Source organism: Mustela nigripes, chromosome 4, assembly GCF_022355385.1.
Source record: "Mustela nigripes isolate SB6536 chromosome 4, MUSNIG.SB6536, whole genome shotgun sequence".
In the NCBI taxonomy this organism is placed as follows: Eukaryota; Metazoa; Chordata; class Mammalia; order Carnivora; family Mustelidae; genus Mustela; species Mustela nigripes.
Genome location: NC_081560.1, coordinates 27,790,378 through 27,807,380, shown reverse-complemented (window position 1 = coordinate 27,807,380; position 17,003 = coordinate 27,790,378). Strand labels below are relative to the sequence as shown.

General features: G+C 37.7%; 1 protein-coding gene across 10 annotated transcripts in view; it reads right to left on the bottom strand.

The window, feature by feature from the left end:
- CADPS2 (calcium dependent secretion activator 2) overlaps positions 1-17,003 on the bottom strand; it is a 528,014-nt gene that overhangs the window by 409,637 nt on the left and 101,374 nt on the right. The window contains exon 1 of one of the 10 annotated variants that reach the window (XM_059396498.1): positions 6,693-6,775. The exons of the other annotated variants lie outside the window; for them this stretch is intronic. The gene's annotated coding sequence lies outside the window, so the exon portion shown is untranslated. Of the gene's footprint in view, positions 1-6,692; positions 6,776-17,003 lie in introns of those variants that run through there. 10 annotated transcript variants of the gene reach the window in all.

The window sequence follows — 17,003 nt, the reverse complement described above, 5'->3', positions numbered from 1 at the left end:
AAATAAAAATTATCACCCTTGGTTTGCATCTGTCCACTTACTAGAGCTGGTAAAAGACCGTTTCTCAGTACGTCTGTGGAGGCATTCCTAGAAGCGATTAGCACTTTGTTCAGTAGACTGAAAAAAGAGATCCACTGTCCCAATATGGGCAGGAATCATCTAATTCATTGAGGGCCCCAACAGAAAAAAGCTGTTAAAAGGTGAATTCTCACTCTCCTTGAGCTGTGACATTCATCTTTTCCTGCCCTTGGATATCAGAGCTCCTGGTTCTTGGGCCTTTGGACTGAATTATACCAGCTTTCCAGGTTCTCCAGCTTGCAGGAGGACTGTGGGACTTCTCAGCCTCCCTAACCATGTGAATCAACTCCTATAATCAATCTCATAGGTCTGTGTCTGTATCCTATTGGTTCTTCTTCCTCTAGGGAACCCCAACGAATACTCCGATGGTCATATGTGACAGTCTTAGCAATATGCTGCCGTCAAGCATGTCACAGAGGACTATGGGTGTACAAACCTTATGAGGCATTCTGAGATGTTCTCACTGCCATCAAGATTCACCCTCTCCTCCATTAAGATCTGACAAAAATCATTAAGGTTTCCCAAAAAAGTCATCTTGGAGATGAATGATGTAAAAAAAAAAAAAAGGACAGAAATAGGAAGCAGTCAGCACACATTCTGCTACCTCACCACTTGCAAAGTCAGAAGCAGTCAGTCAGAAGCCAAAGGTTCTAGTCCCAGCTTCCTACAAACCTGGTAGACCATGTCAAAGTAGCTAACAGGATTGCCCTTCTGAAACAATAGGACTTTCCCCTGACTACCCTTAATAAATGTGTAATTCAATACTTAGTAACAGGTAATACTAATTGACCACTGACCAAATGGAGATCCTCTTTTCTTGCAAAAGCAATCCCAGAGCCCTTACCAGCTACTGGAAAAGGCCATTGTGTGGCTTGGAGCTGGTCAGTGTGTTTAAGCTTTTAGACAAGTACACAGTTGTCTGTTGCCGAGTCTGTCCAAATTCTTTGTGACGAATATAAAATCACTGTTTCTTCAGCATACGGAAGTGTGCTACCTCTGACCACCGTTTTGTTACTACTAGTGGTGGTAACCTCTGACCTCTTTACAAGGATTATTCTAAGCCCCCACAAGGTAGGTTCCTTATGTCAAATATGAAGCTAAGACCCAGGTACCTCGTCTAGCACACTTAGCCACTGGCTACCTTTGGGGTTTCTTCTTGAGCAAATCATTCTCCACACCCAGCTCAAGATGCCAGACCATTAGAGCCTTATAAAGCTTTCACATGATTTGATCAGCCTGACTAGGTAAGTAAAAGCTCTTCTCCTTCACTCCAAATCCTTACCCCATCGTGCTTGTTCAATGTGTGTTAGTAACCTCTCTCTAGATTTCCTTCCTTCCTTTAGAAAGTAACCCAAATAAAACCTCCAGGAAAGTTCCTTCCTCCTGCCCCCTCAAATGAAGTCATCCCATCCCGTGTGTCACTCGTACATCCCAGATGTACCCTATCATTTGCGTAACAGGACTTTCTCCTTACTAATGTACGTGTTCCTTACACAGGGATGCCAGTCATTTATAACCTCACCCACACTTAGTATTTGCTGATACGAATTCATCTACAGTGGAAGAAAATCCAGAGTGGAAGAGGACATCACCATGCACTACTGCTTTTCTGGGCACGCATCCTGTCCTAACCACCACTAGTAGTAACAAAACGGAGTGAGGAGTTGGGAAGGAACAGTCTTAAAATTCCAAGATAGACTGTGCGTTGTCTAGGGAAGTTCATGACCAGACTCAGGGGGGCCTAAGAAACAGCAAAGGATTTCTTTGCTGAACCGCAGTGTGAGTAGTTCTGTTTTGCAGACGATATTGTTCTCCAGCAGGAAGAACTCTGTGCCTCGGCACCATCTGGTATTTCATGGCAAAGTTCCGTATGCTGAAGAAACAGTGATTTTATATTCGTCACAAAGAATTTGGACAGACTCGGCAACAGACAACTGTGTACTTGTCTAAAAGCTTAAACACGCTGACCAGCTCCAAGCCACACAATGGCCTTTTCCAGTAGCTGGTAAGGGCTCTGGGATTGCTTTTGCAAGAAAAGAGGATCTCCATTTGCTTTCTTCAGAAAGGTTTTCAGTTTTTGGTTTCCTTCCAATGCAGATACATCATGGATGAGAAACGGCTATCTGTGAAAAGTGGAAAGGACATTTCAGCTTGCCGTCTTTGTCACCCCATCTCTCTGACACACACAGTGGCAGATTCTAGGGAGACTGCATCTACCTTACTTCTTTAATTTGGTTCCAGTGCACTGGACTGAAAGTAATAGAAGGTCCAACTCAAAAGGGCCTAATAAACAATAAAGGGGTTGACTGGCATATCTCAAGAAAAGAATGTTCCAAATCAGTTAATTCAGTTACTCAGTGAAGTTATCAAGGAGTTATCCTTCTCATGCTGGTTTGTCCTCAGTTTCCCTGCCTCTGAAGAAACCCATATAAACTCTATCAAAACATCCTCCCATCACAAAAACCCAAGATTGAAATATTTTTACTCAGGAAAGTGGGTAGAATGAGAAAACTTCCCCAGAATCAGCACACCCCTACATGTGGGATTTCTCCCTACGTGTAATTATCCAGAAAGGATTTGTGGGTCCATTCCTAAAGAAATCTAGAAGTCAAGATCAAGAAAATAGAGTGTGACGACTGACAAAACCAAGAGTCACTATCGGAATTCAAGAGAAATCCAGCTACTCCTGAGCAATGGTGGTCTGGTATCTGAATAAATACAAGGGTCTGGTTAAGGAGAAGGACAATTATGCAGGCAAACTAGCAGTGCTCTTCTGTCCTGACCTTTCCAATAAGGAGGCTTAGATTGGAAAATTGCATCAAAGAGATAAAGACTAATGTTTCCCAATGCCTAACAATATTTCCCTAACAAATTCAAGCCTGTACCTAAACAAATCTTTTTGTTAATTCAATGAATTAATTCAAATGAAGTTAATTCAAATGAATTAACTCAGGTTTATTACTGCAAAGATCACATCATCCCTTTAAAGGGAAATATTTCCTTCTTTAACCTAACAAAATTTAATCCAGCAAAACTGCTGATACTTCCACAATGTCATGGCATAACATCTGTATCAGCAAATTCAAGGATCTGTGAAGATTAAACAGATAAAAGCCCTTCAAGATTAACATTAAAAGAAGTGAATACCTACACTAGAATGACATAAATATTTTTAAAATTATTTGTATTGACATATAATGTATTATTTGCCCCCGGGGTATAGGTCTGTGAATCGTCAGGCTTACACATTTCACAGCATTCACCACAGCCCATACCCTCCCCCAATGTCCATAACCCAATGACATAAATATTTGCTTTAGTTTTTTAGATTCTAAAAGCAATGCTCAATTCCTATACAGAACACTGCTGGTAAGTAAAGGCAAATGTGTAGTACACTTGTACAGAAAGTGAGGTCAAACCAGACTATATAAACATTTCCTGACTAAGAAAAGCAAATAGTTTATTCTGTCAACTACAAAGCTAGCTTTCAAGTAACTGAAAACAATAAAATATTTTAAAACACAGCCTTCTTCTAGAGATAATTTAGTCAAATGGCTACTTTTTGCTACACTTTTGAGTCTAAGCAAGATACCATGGCCTCCTTTTACACCAGTGGGCTTCCGGGTAAGGCTGCCAAATATAGGCTGTCCCAATAAATGTGACTTTCAGATAAGCAATAGACAATGATAAAATATTTATGCTAACCACGCATTGGGGGTAGTTTTTCGTGTAAACACATCCCATGAAATACTTAGGATATACTTACGTTAAAGATTATCTACTGTTTACCTAAAATTCTAATGTAATTTAGGTATCCTAGGGTATCCTACACTTGTATTTGTAGCCTACCTTCTGACTCTCTGAGGCTCTGTAACATCTTCACTTTTTGTTCTCTGCATTGCCTTGTGTTTCTCTGCCTCTTAGGACCTGACAATGTGTCACAGTTACAGTCACTTCCAACCCCTTTATCTTTTTAGTGCTCTCTGAAAAGGAAGCTCAAAAAAGTTTTTTTCTTGACACAACTCGATATGCTATGTAAGACGCAGACTGGATAAATAGAGGAGATACAACTAAGGTAAGTGCGATGGCTCTTAAAAGAATGAAAAGAACAGTGAGTTCTCAAACCTGGCTCATCGCAGTTTTTGAAACTTTTCCAGAAATGCAGATACTAAAGACCTACTATGCCAGAGTTCTGAATACAGTAACCTAGAAAGTTGGTCAGTGAAAGTCTGCAGGGTTTATTGTGCAGCTCCGTTAGAGAATTGCTGGGTCTGGTATCCACAGGTTAAGATAGCAACCCAGCTAAACCACGTAGAGAGAGGCATCAGTGAATTGATTTTGGTTTACAGAAAATGCTAATTAGTCAAAAATCCAAATTGTAGAGTTGAAGCTAGCATAAAATGGAAAAACAGAAGCCTGATCCACAGAACTAACAACTTTGAGATTTTTGACTCATGACAAAGAAACGAGATTTGTCTTCTGTAATGATGAGTCATACTTTAAGATACAGGAGCTCCTTAGATCTGAAATCTTAACTGCTTGGAGTGCACATAACACAAAATGCTTACCTATAAAGGAAACTTCTCATTAGAAATGATACAGGATATTTGCAGGGCATGGGGAGTTTAACATACAGAACCCAGGAGGTTCAGCCTCCTACGCTCCTGAGGCAGAAGTCTCAGCACACAGAGTGTGGTAGAAAGTTAGAAGCATGCCCAGGAAAGTTAGGTCCTCACATGCCTAAATCTTATAGGAGGTGGTGACTTTATACACCAAACCTACAAGGTAACATACAAAATAGAATGCCAGACACATTGTAAGAAATGAAAGTAATTCAAATAGACATGGAAAGACTTTGGCCACACAGAACTTCCAAATACAACAAAAGCCCCAGGGATGGAGAAGGGTCACTGCATAGTACCACTCGTTAGTGACCACACGTCCTATATATTGCCACATAATACATTTTTCTCAAGAGAAAACCTACGCTCCAGCAAAGGCATGAAAATAAAGGCTGCTGAACAGTGAAGTGCCATGTAATTCAGGCCATAGCATTTGCATTTTGGTCCTAAAACCGTCTCTTAGGACTGCCTTTGGCTTTGCTCCATTTACTGCCCACCTAAAGAGCTAGAGCCAAGTCAACTAGAAGAGTCCTTATTTACTCTTCGTTAATGTTTAGGACTATTATCAGTTCCATTTTACAGGAGAAAATGTAGATTCACAAAACAGATGTCCAAGAAAACTCAAGATAACTCAAGAGGGATTCAAGATGCTAAAAACTGAAAGATAATCTAGGATGTGAATATATAGAATAGAAAACTTAAATATTTTGTGCTAAAGTACATTTAAAATTTTTTTCCATATTGGAAGACATTCCAGTGTTAGTTTCTGTTTAGTTTCTCACAAAAAATTCTATGAACAAACCCTACTTATCCTATAAAATATCTATTGACTTTGCTAAACTACAATACCATCCAAATTACTTTTGTAGCAAAGAATAGCACATTCTCGTGCCTTCTGAAACAGTTTTCTAAAGGCCTGAGTAGTATATATTTGTGAAATGTTCCTGGATATCACAGCAAAATTTGTCTCCAAGACAGAATTATAAACATCAATAGAGAAATTAAAGCATTAATAATTTAAGATATAATTTTGCATTACAGTCATTAGTATATTGCAAGGAATTATAACAAGCAGCTAAAATGAAAAAATACTGGGTATGTTTCATACAACTCTAAAGGCTTCCATGTGACAGTCCTGTGATTTGTCTCATCTTCCTAAACATTACTCACATACCCTACCTTTGCCTACTAAAATGGCAAATTCTTTGAGTTATAGTATCGTTTCCAGAACCCATACCTTGTTAAAAGTTCCTGCAGCAGGTCAGTATTTAGACCCATTAGTTTTTTAAAATGCATGGCAGCTTAACATTGGTTCACTTAAGCCAACAGTCTCTTCCTAAAGAATAGGGCACAGATAATTTTCCCTCCTGCTTAGGAAAGGAGCCAGCAGAGGAGAAGGAGAAGGAAGAAGGGAGAGAGAGCAGACAGAAGGCTGTGGGAAAGCAGGGGAAGAGGGATGAATAGGGAAGCATAATGTGATACTGAAATTGCAACTTCTACTCCCCAAAGGGAGTCATCGCAACGAAGTGCCCAGTGGGTGCTCTGGTAGTTGATCCCTTAGCAGCAGTCCTCAGGAAAAAAAATTACTTGTCACTGGAATTAACTGGTACCTAGACATTAGTCTCTTATTAATATACAGCTTAAAAGCACATTTTAAAAAATACAATCTTGTATAATTAAGTCAAAGCTAACTTATCTAGGGCAACGAGATACATTTTACGCTGCGTACATACAAAGCACAAAAATTCATTCTCACATTATTGTTTAAGCCTAAAATCCAACATATCACTTCTCAATAACTACATTGCCCTACCATTTTCTACATGCACACAAATAGGAAACTTCAAAGCAATAACTGCCTCAACTTTTATTTAGGAAGACTTCATATTTAATGTTTCTTCAAATATTCAGTAACTCAATTCAACAAATATTCAAGAACCTGTTGCATACCACATACTGTGATGAAGATGGGTAAAAAAGAAATAAGCCTACCTTCAAAGAGTTTAGTGATCTTTTAGGAAAAATACATCATCTTTTCCCAATTATTTTGTAGAATGAACTATGATACTTTGAAATACAGTTGCGATTTAAGGAAATTTTTTTCTTCCTGTGATCTTGGTCTGCAAAGATACACATTAGTTAACAGTTATGACTACCAAAAAATAGGACTTAGAGCACAACTGTATACATATTAACACACAGATGCATATGAATACGTGCAGAATATACACATACTCCCTTACCCACTCACAGGAGGGGGGTGTGGTTAACAAGTTTATAGAGCAGAGCTTCCCAACTAAATGCTGCAAGGACACCAAAAATAAACTTTTCAAACTACTATTCAAAAAATTTCAACAGAGTCCTATTTGAACATTATTTATGTGGCTCCTTCCATGAACTGCCTTTGTGACGTCCTGGTAATTTTAGCAAGGAAGGCTTGATGCAGAGCACTCCCAACCAAATGCACACCCCCCCCGCCCCCCCGCCGACTTCCAGCTAAATCATTCAATCATTAGGATTACCAACCTCAGTGTATAACCAGAGTTTGGTTTAGCATACACCTGCAAGATATTTAGTTTTCATTCTGTTTAATTTGCTTTTGTATTTCAGTTTTTCCTACAAATCTAGAAAGTAGCACAGGTTATCATTACTACTACTATTCCTATTACTGTCTTTATGTAAACTTGATCAACTGTTTACAAATTTATCTACTATTGCTTTTATTAGTTAGCCAAAGTCTGATTCTTGAAGGAATCTTTCTTTCCTTTCCATAGTACCTTTCCATAGTACAACGACAATAAACATTAAAAAGTGAAGGATTTTACGAACTTTGAAAATTTTTATGAGCTAGTTGATGTATGTATCAAATTGGACTCTAGAACTCAAGGTCATGCAATTAAAAGCTAAAGCCTAAACGGCAAAATCAGTTACATGTTAATATTAGACTGCATACGGGACGAGCGAAGCAAAGGATAGTGAAAAAGATGTCATTTGCCAAAATCCTTAGCGATGAAGAGGTCAGGAAAGACAATTCTAAAGATTATTAAAAGAATTTTCAGGGGTGCCTGGGGTGGCTCAGTTGGTTAATCATCTGCCTTTGGTTCAGGTCATGATTCCAGGGTCCTGGGTTCAAGTCCCCAAGCAGGCTCCCTGTTCAGTGGGGATCCTGCTTTTCCCTCTGCCTGCAGCTCCCCCTGCTTGTGCTCTTGCTCTGTCAAATAAATAAAATCTTTAAAAAAAAAAAAAGCTGAAAAGAATTTCCAATACATATTAACGAATTTGCAGCTGTTTAAATGGTCTATTATTTACTTAAAATTCCAGAACAGTCATGGTTAGAAAGACACTCTCTGTTTTGTAGAGAAATCCCCTAACAAACAACAAAGGACAAAATATCCTCTGTAGTAGAAGAAAACCGAGGAACAAATAAGACATTTCACAAACAAGGCCAGTGTTTATGCTCTGCACTGACAGGAATGTGTTAAGGCTTCAACATCAAGCATGTATCCTGAAAACATTGCAATTTAATTAACACATCATTTTCTTCCAAAGAACCCTTCCTATAGAAGTTTGCCTGGATTCCATATTAAATTATGTTAACAAAATGGTGAAGATAATCCAAGTTGCGACTGTCCCATCTGTTTTCAGCTTTTATGTGAACCAACAGGATCAGACCATCATTTGGTATTGTTTCCTGCCACAACACCCTGATGGCACAGAAAAGTTTGTCTTTAAAAAAAAAAAAAATCACCTTTTAGTTTCCACTTTAAAGAAAACTGTCAATGCTGAATTCTCATGTTGCAGATTTGCTGTTGGACAGTTACTGGCTTCAAAAGGTGAATGACACTGGCTTTAATGTGGATGTACTATGTACTATTATTATGTATTATTCCTTCTGGTGCTCCAGAAGGAATGGAAAATTACACTGACTGGATGAATATATATATTAACATGTACTGACAAAGCTGACAGATTCAAAACAATTCAGCTTCAGAGAAGTGGGGTTAAAACAAGTCACTAGCACTGTTCAATTGGTATTATCCTTTATATCCTAATACTGAAGATAATCTAATTATGCACAATCATTTTGAAGTTCTTGATATAAGTTCAACTTGAAATTTGTATTACATAAGTATACCTACATTGATCAAGGATGTTACATTTAAAGAGTATTTGTACTCTTAATAACTGAATTTCAAATACTTAATGTTTCGTACATCATAGTCATTCATTGTAAGAAAGTGCCTTGAATAGTTTCCAACCCCTACAAATGAACCCTCTAGTTCTCACCCTACAATGCAGCATACAGAACTGCTATATTGCAAAACTCTGGGGGGGGGGGGGTATCTTCTATGTTGAAAAAATGTGAATGGTACTTCCTAAAATTCTGCTAACAAGGCAGCCCTTGGTCATACACATGATGACCATTTTTAGTGTGTTCTGGCATGTAAGTGAGAAACCTCTGAAATATGGCCAAAAGGCAATGTTTTGAAAGACTGCTGATCAGCTTCTGTTAAGTTGGGCATATTTTTCAAAGTGCTCCTTACTATAAATGGGGCAATAGAGAAGATGGACATACCTTTGGTTGAGGCTCATTTGGCCCAAATCAAAATCCTAGGCTCCTGGTCTAGATGCTTTGTCGTCATTTATGTTACAAAATGAAGACAGTCCTGACATTCATGTCCTGAATACTGGCTGAAATTTGGAAAACGGAATAATCCTCTGACCTAACATTCCCCTGCTTGGACATTCAATCTCTTGTTCAATTAAAAGACTATCAGATCATGACATTTGTATCTTTGGGGTAAATACCTAGTAGTGATCCAAAGGAGCACCTGTACCCCAGTGTTCATAGCAGCCCTGTCCACTGGGCTGTGGACATAGCAGCCCTGTCCACTGTAGAAAGAGCCGAGATGCCCATTGACAGATGAATGGAAAAACAAGATGTGGATTTTATACACACACACAAAATGGAGAATGACTCAGCCATCAGGAGGGATGAGTACTTAGCATTTACATCAATGTGGATGGAACTGGAGGGGATTATGCTGGGCAAAATAAATCAATCAGAGAAGGACAATTCATTGTTTCACTCATATGGAATGTAAGAAACAGCACAGAGAATGATAGGGGAAGAGCAGGAAAACTGAAGGGGAAGTCATCAGAGGAAGACAAACCACAATGGACTTTTTTTTCCTTAAGATTTTATTTGACAGGGGGTGGGCACAAGCAGTGGGAGCAGCAGACGTAGACTAAGAAGCAGGCTATTCACTGAGCAAGGCGCCCAATGTGGGGCTCAATCCCAGGACCCTGGGATCATGACCTGACCTGAAGGTAGATGCTTAACCAACTGAGCCACCCAGGCACCCGGAGACTCTTAAGCCTAGGAAACAAGCTGAGGGTTGCTGGAGGGGAGGTTGGTGGGGGGATGGGTAACTGGGTGATGGGCATTAAGGAGGGCACGTGATGTGATGAGCACTGGGTGTTATATGCAATTGATAAATTATTGAAATTACATCTAAGCTAATGATGTACTATATGTTGGCTAATGACCTTAAATTAAATTTAAAAAAACTGAGTAGGAAAAATTACAAACTGGAAGAAAAATTATAATTTTAGACCCAACAAAAGGAGGTGCTCATTACCCACATGATACTGTTTAAGCAGTTCATTTTAAAGTTATAAAAGCTTATCTACATCAAACCCTTGGCTGTCTTCATGAGTATATCCACATAGTTCAAAGAAAAAATTAAGATCATCAGAAGTGTAAGATAATCATACAAATATAGCTAGAATTTCCTAAAATAATTTTCTTTCTACATAACATGATAAAGTTTAAAAATCACTTGACATTAACATTCACAACCTAGTACTTTAACAGAGAAGTCAAATCTATTAGAAGCACATGAAACAAATCAGCTTGCTTCCCTTTATGCTTTGTTAAAAAACTTCCTTGTAGTTTTTACATCTTGGATTAAATTGTGTTTTTCTTTTTATTTACTATGACTTCTTTTTTGGTTGATAACTGCCAACAAATTAGACAACTTAGAAGAATGCATAAGTTCCTAGAAACAATATTCCAAGTCTGAATCATTAAGAAGTAGGAAATCTGAATAGACAGATTACTAGTAACAAAATCATATCAGTAATCAACAAACACACACAAGGTCAAGATGGCTTCACAAGTTAATTCCAAACATTCTTTTTAATTTTTTAAGATTTTATTTATTTACTTGAGAGAGAGAATAAGAGAGAGAGAGAAAGCACGAGAAGGGGAGAGTCAGAGGGGAAGCAGACTCCCTGCTGAACAGAGAGCCCGATGCGGGACTCGATCCCACGACTCCAGGATCATGACCTGAGTCAGTTAAATGAATTCCAAACATTTAAAAAGAGTACCTATCATCCTCAATTTATTCCAGAAACCTGGAGAGGGAACAAAACAAAGCAAAACAAAAACAAAAAAACAAAAACAAAACATTTCCTTACTCGTTTTAGGGGACCAGCATGATCCTGATACCAAAACCACACAAAGACATTGCAAAAAAAAAAAAAAAAATGCTAGTATCCCTGATGAATATAGATGCAAAAATTCTATCAGTGAACTAAATTCAACAATACATCAAAAGGATCATACACAATGACCAAGTAGGATGTATTCCAAGGATGTAAGAATAGTTTAACACCTACAAATCAAAATGATACACCACATTCACAAAATGAATGATAAAAGTCATGATTATCTCAATAAATGTAAAAGTAGTATTTGATAAAATTCAACATGCACTCATGCTAAAAATTCAGTGGCCACAAACAGAACATACCTCAATGTAATAAAGGCCATATGGCAAGCCCACAGCTAATGTCATACTCAATGGTGAAAAACTGAAAACTTTTCCCCTATGATCAGGAAAAAGGATGTCTACTCTTACCGCTTTTATTCAACAGGACTAGAAATCTTAGCCACAGCCGCAAGAAAAAATAATAAAAGTCTTCCAAATTGGATAGTAAACTATCACTAGCTACAGATGACATGATAGTATATAAACAGAATACTCAGAAGACTCCACCAAAAAATTAGAATTAAGTTGCAGGATACAAAATATATAGAAATCTGTTGCATTTCTATATACTAATCACTAAAAGACTTTTTAATAAATCCCATTTATAACTGCAGCAAGAACACCCAGAAATAAATTTAACCAAAGAGGTGAAAGACCTGTATTCTGAAAGCTCTAGGACACTGATGAAACAAACTGAAGATGACACAAACAAATGGAAAGATTTACTGTGCTGAGAAACTGGAATATTGTTCAAATGTTCATTTTATTCAAAGTAATCTATAGATTCAATATAATCCCCATCAAAATAACCAATGGCATTTTATACAGAACCAGAAAAATTCAAAATTTAGTATGGAATCACAGAAGACTGCAAACAGCCCAAGCAATCTTAAGAAAGCTGGAAGTATCATACTCTGTGATTTCAAACTATATTACAAAGTTATAGTTATTAATACGGTATGGTACTGAACAAAAACAGACACACAGATCAAAGGAAGAGAACAGAAAGCCCAGAAATAAACCCAAGCTTATATGGTTATTTTAGCTATGGCAGAGGAGGCAAGAAAACAATGAGGAAAAGACCATCTTCAAGAAATGGCATTGAGAAAGCTGTAGCTACATGTAAAAGAATGAAACTGAGCCATTTCATTACACAACACAGAAAAACAAAATGCACTAAGAACTTAAATGTAAGACACTATGCCATTAAACTCCAAGAAAACATAGGCAGTAGCTCTTTGACACTGCTCTTAGCATTTTCTTTTAATAGCTCTCCTCAGGCAAGGACAACAAAAAAACAAGACAGAATCAAACTGAAAAGTTTTTATATAGCAAAGGAAACCAATAAAATGAAAGGGCAACATACTTAATGGGAAGATATCTGCAAATAATATATCAAGGGTTGAATCTCAAAATACATAAAGAACTCAAAAAACTCAGCAACAAGAAACAATCTGATTAAAAATGAGCAGAGGACCTATATAGCCATTTTTCCGAAGACATCCAGATGGTCAACAGACACATGAAAAGATGTTCTACAACACAAATCAGGAAAACGAAAACCAAACCAGGACAAGCTATCCCCTCTCACGAGTCAGAATAACTAGGATCAGCAGGAGGAGAAATAATGAGTGTGGATGAGGATATAGAGAAAAGGGAACCCTGAAGCACTAGTGGTGAAAATGTAAATGGATATGGTCACTGTAGGAAACATTACAGAGGTTTCTCAAAACATTAAGAATAGAGCAATCAGGGTGCCTGGGTGGTTCAGTGGGTTAAAGCCTCTGCCTCTGGCTCAGGTCATAATCTCAGGGTCCTGGGATAAAGCCCCACATTGGGCTCTCTGCTCAGCAGGGAGCCTGCTTCCCCCTCTCTCTCTGCCTGCCTCTCTGCCTACTTGTGATCTGTCAAATAAATAAAGTCTTAAAAAAAAAAAAAAATTCTGTCATAAGATCCAGCAATTTTACTTCCAGGCATTTAACCAACAAAAAAGAAAATACTAATTCAAAAAGATATGTATACCCCATGTTCACTATAGCACTATTTACAATAGCTGAGGTATAGAAGCAACCTCACTGTCCTTTTGGTAAACGGATCAACAATGTTGGTATATCCACATAATACTATATTACTGAGTCATAAGAAAAATGAAACCTAGACATCTGTGACAACATGAATGGACCTAGTAAAATAAGTCAAAGAAAAACAAACATGATTTCATTTGTAGGTGGAATTTTAAACCATCACCGAGAGCAACAGACTCTAATACAGAGAACCAGTAGGTGCCCTGGGGAAAGGGAGCAAGGGGTGAAGTGAAGGAGATTAACAGACACAAAGTTCCAGTTATAAAGTCACAGCGATGAAATGTACAATACAGACAATATAGCCCGTAATACTGTAATGACTTTGTATAATAACAATAACGTGACCTACCCCAGTGTTATCTCCAAATGTACAAAAATAGTTAAACACTACTTTGTACACCTGAAACTAAAAATATTGTGTGTCAATTATAATTCAAAAGTAGCAAAAATAAAATTGTCAGACCTTATTTTTATATAGTCCCTCTAGGTTCTCAAGATAACTTCTAACTCCTTTTGGTGTCATGCACTCAACCTCAGCACAGCAAGAAAGTGGTTAGGCTGCAAATAAAGCCAACTTTTCACTGTTTTTCACTTCAACCTCTAAAATCTCTGATCATTCACATTAAGACTCATAAACATTCTCATACATACTGTAGTGGCCACACAGATGAAGCAAAAGCAATCTTGCACCTTATTTTGAAAGCCCCTACTGGATATAAAATATAATGAATGCATAATGTAATTATTTTGAGACAAATTAAGAGCCTGATTTGGGTATAAACAACATGAATTTTAGCACCTATAGTTCTTAGGTTTCCTATTCAAGATAGTCTAAGTTCTTACCACTTTTTAAACAGGGACACATCAAATCATCTGTATTTCTTAAAATGCGAAATCAGACTTGCAGGGACATGGGGGCAAAAGCTACTTAAAATCAAAGGAAGATGTGATTAGCATATGTTTACTGACCTTTCTCTAAGCAGTCATCAGAGCTAAGGCTAAATCACCTTTCAGAATTAAAAAGAATCAAGTTCATTCAATTATTTCCTCTACCATGAAAGCCTTTGGGATTTAAAAACAAAAACAAAGCAAAAAACAGTGATAGCTGCAAACCATCAGTGTTTCTTAAACCAATCTTTAAGAAAGTTCAAGGGGAAAATGACTAGGAAAAAAAAAAACAGTTTAAGGTTAACACATTTCAAATAGCGCATTTGTTTAGAAAGGAAAATTTTATTTAGCACAAACTAAAAATTGTGTCTGAGGGCTTTCTTATTTCAGGGGAGGGGAGAAAATCAAAGTCCTTAAAGGAAAAAGAAGAGGCCAAAGAATCCATGTAGTTTCAGAGCAGTAAACCATATTTTTATGAAGCTAAATAGGACAAAAAATTCACTATTTCCTCACCAAATGGATAACCACAGTCTCAGGAGATATTGCCAAAACCATTAAGATTATTATGGCTCTGAGTAACCATTCTTCTACTGAAAAAGCATATATTCTGAAGAGTAATGAAGCAGATGTGAGTAGACAAAAAGAACTGAGACACATGACAAAGGGTGGATTGAAATGCAAGGTTAGAAAAAAAAAAACTTCATGAAGTTATGTTTCTGATTTTTCAGAAACACAAAGAGAAAAATTACTACTTTGGTACATTTTATCATGTGAATCACCTTGTAATAAAACAAGGTGGTAGAGATAGAGTTTCTGAATTCTGATTATGAATCAAAGCACAACAACTGTAACAAAAAGATGAATTAGAATGGCTTCAGACTCACCAGGAATAAAGACAATGGAGCAAAGTCTTTTAAAAAATGAGGGAAATGGATTTCTACTTAAAATTCTTTACCTAGTCCTACTATCAATTGAGTGGGTCAGTGAAATAGCCTTTTTCGAACTTCAACAATTTAAAAAAATATTCCTCTTATGAACCACTATCTCTCAGGGACTTATTGGAAGATGTACTTAATCAAAACGAGATGCTCTCCCATGAAAGAGGACGTCCTCCAAGAAAAGGGAACTTTCAATCAAGGAGCAAGGCAGATGGCATTCCCAAGATGGCGGAGGTCATAGGATGACGGGTATTCACCAGCCACAAAGGGCAACGCTGTCCAAATTGGAGGGCTGTGAGTCAAAAGGCAGATTTGTTAGGGACTGTCATCACAGTGCACTTAGCAGCTGTATATTTTTGGGTTTGTTTTCAATAGCCTGATAAAGTTATTAGAGAACATGTTTGGCCAAAACAAGAGATCTTGGTAAGAGGGAAAATGATTCAAAAGACAAAGGGTGGGGCACCTGGATGGTTCAGGTGGTAGAGCATGTGATACTTGATCTTGGGGTTGCGAGCTCGAGCCCTTCCTTGGGTGTAGAAACGTCTGACAAACTCTTTTTTAAAAAAGCAAATGGGGGAACCCCTGCAATATGTTAAAAAAAAAAAAAATCCCTCAGGGACACCCAGCCCTCCAGAAGAATAATAGGACTGGAAGCATCAGAACCCTCTGTCAGAAAAGTAATAGAGGCCCTGAGAAGCAGCACACCTAAGTCAACTTTACCCAAGAAGCCGGAAGCAGCACAAGTATGCTCTCTCAAGACAGAAAACCTACCTGGTGGTTACTGGTCTAAGTTCTAAACCAAGCCAAAGGACAAAGGTTATTTTCAAAGTGACATTACACCTAAAAATTGAACTTCTGGATAACGAAGGAAGGGGGGAAAGGAAGAAAGAGGGCAATTTTACTATACTGGGATCGTAACTGTTAGCTGCAACAGAGAAGTAATGGACTCCTTCATAGGACACGTGCTCTTGAGCTATCCTTCATTTTCACCATGCCCTGTTGTGTCTTAGTTGGTTTGTCCATCCACTCATATTTTCTGATTACATGAATAGGTTATTGAACAAACCAGTTAACAAAGACTGAAAAGCAAGAAAGAAGGGACTATCAAAATAGTACTTTCCTACTGTCTTTTAGTAGAATAGGAACACTGACTGCATATGTGGGCAAAGCAGGCAATGGAAGATTTCTAAGCTATGCTGTCATAGGGAGTCATTTGTATCTTGGTAGTCATTGGTGATCTAGTCAAAGCATCTTTACCACCTGTGTTTTAGTTGGCCAGAGAACTTCCAAGGTAGGGGAAAAAAATCAGCTAATGACTGATTTGCAATCTCATTACGAGTGAACTCTAAAATGTCAAACCTATGTGGCTAAGTGTAGCTTTACTAATGAGATGTTAATTTTAACCCTTGTCAGTTTTTTTTTTTTTTAACACAGATTCGGCACTCTTATTTCTTTGAACATCTTATTTATTTTTCTCCCCACCAAAAAAAAAAATTTCTTGCTTTTCGTTCAAACCATCTAAATGTCTGTAGTTCCTAAGATAGTCAAATGATGACTACATCGAGGCATGCTCTATGTCAACCCTCAATCTAGTACCCCAAAGCTCTGTGAGCTTCTACACTGTAGTTTGAACTTCTGATATTCCTGTCTTAAAAAGGAATACCTAGGATAACAGCAGAAGGAAATTCTGACAAAACCTAAAAGCAGCCTCCAGAGCACCCAATCCACATAATGAGTGGAGATCTCTAGAGAGATGGGACCATAAATAAATAAGTAAACAAATAGATAATCAGAGAAGAGGTTTCCGTTCCTCAAGATGATCAACTTGTGGAGAGC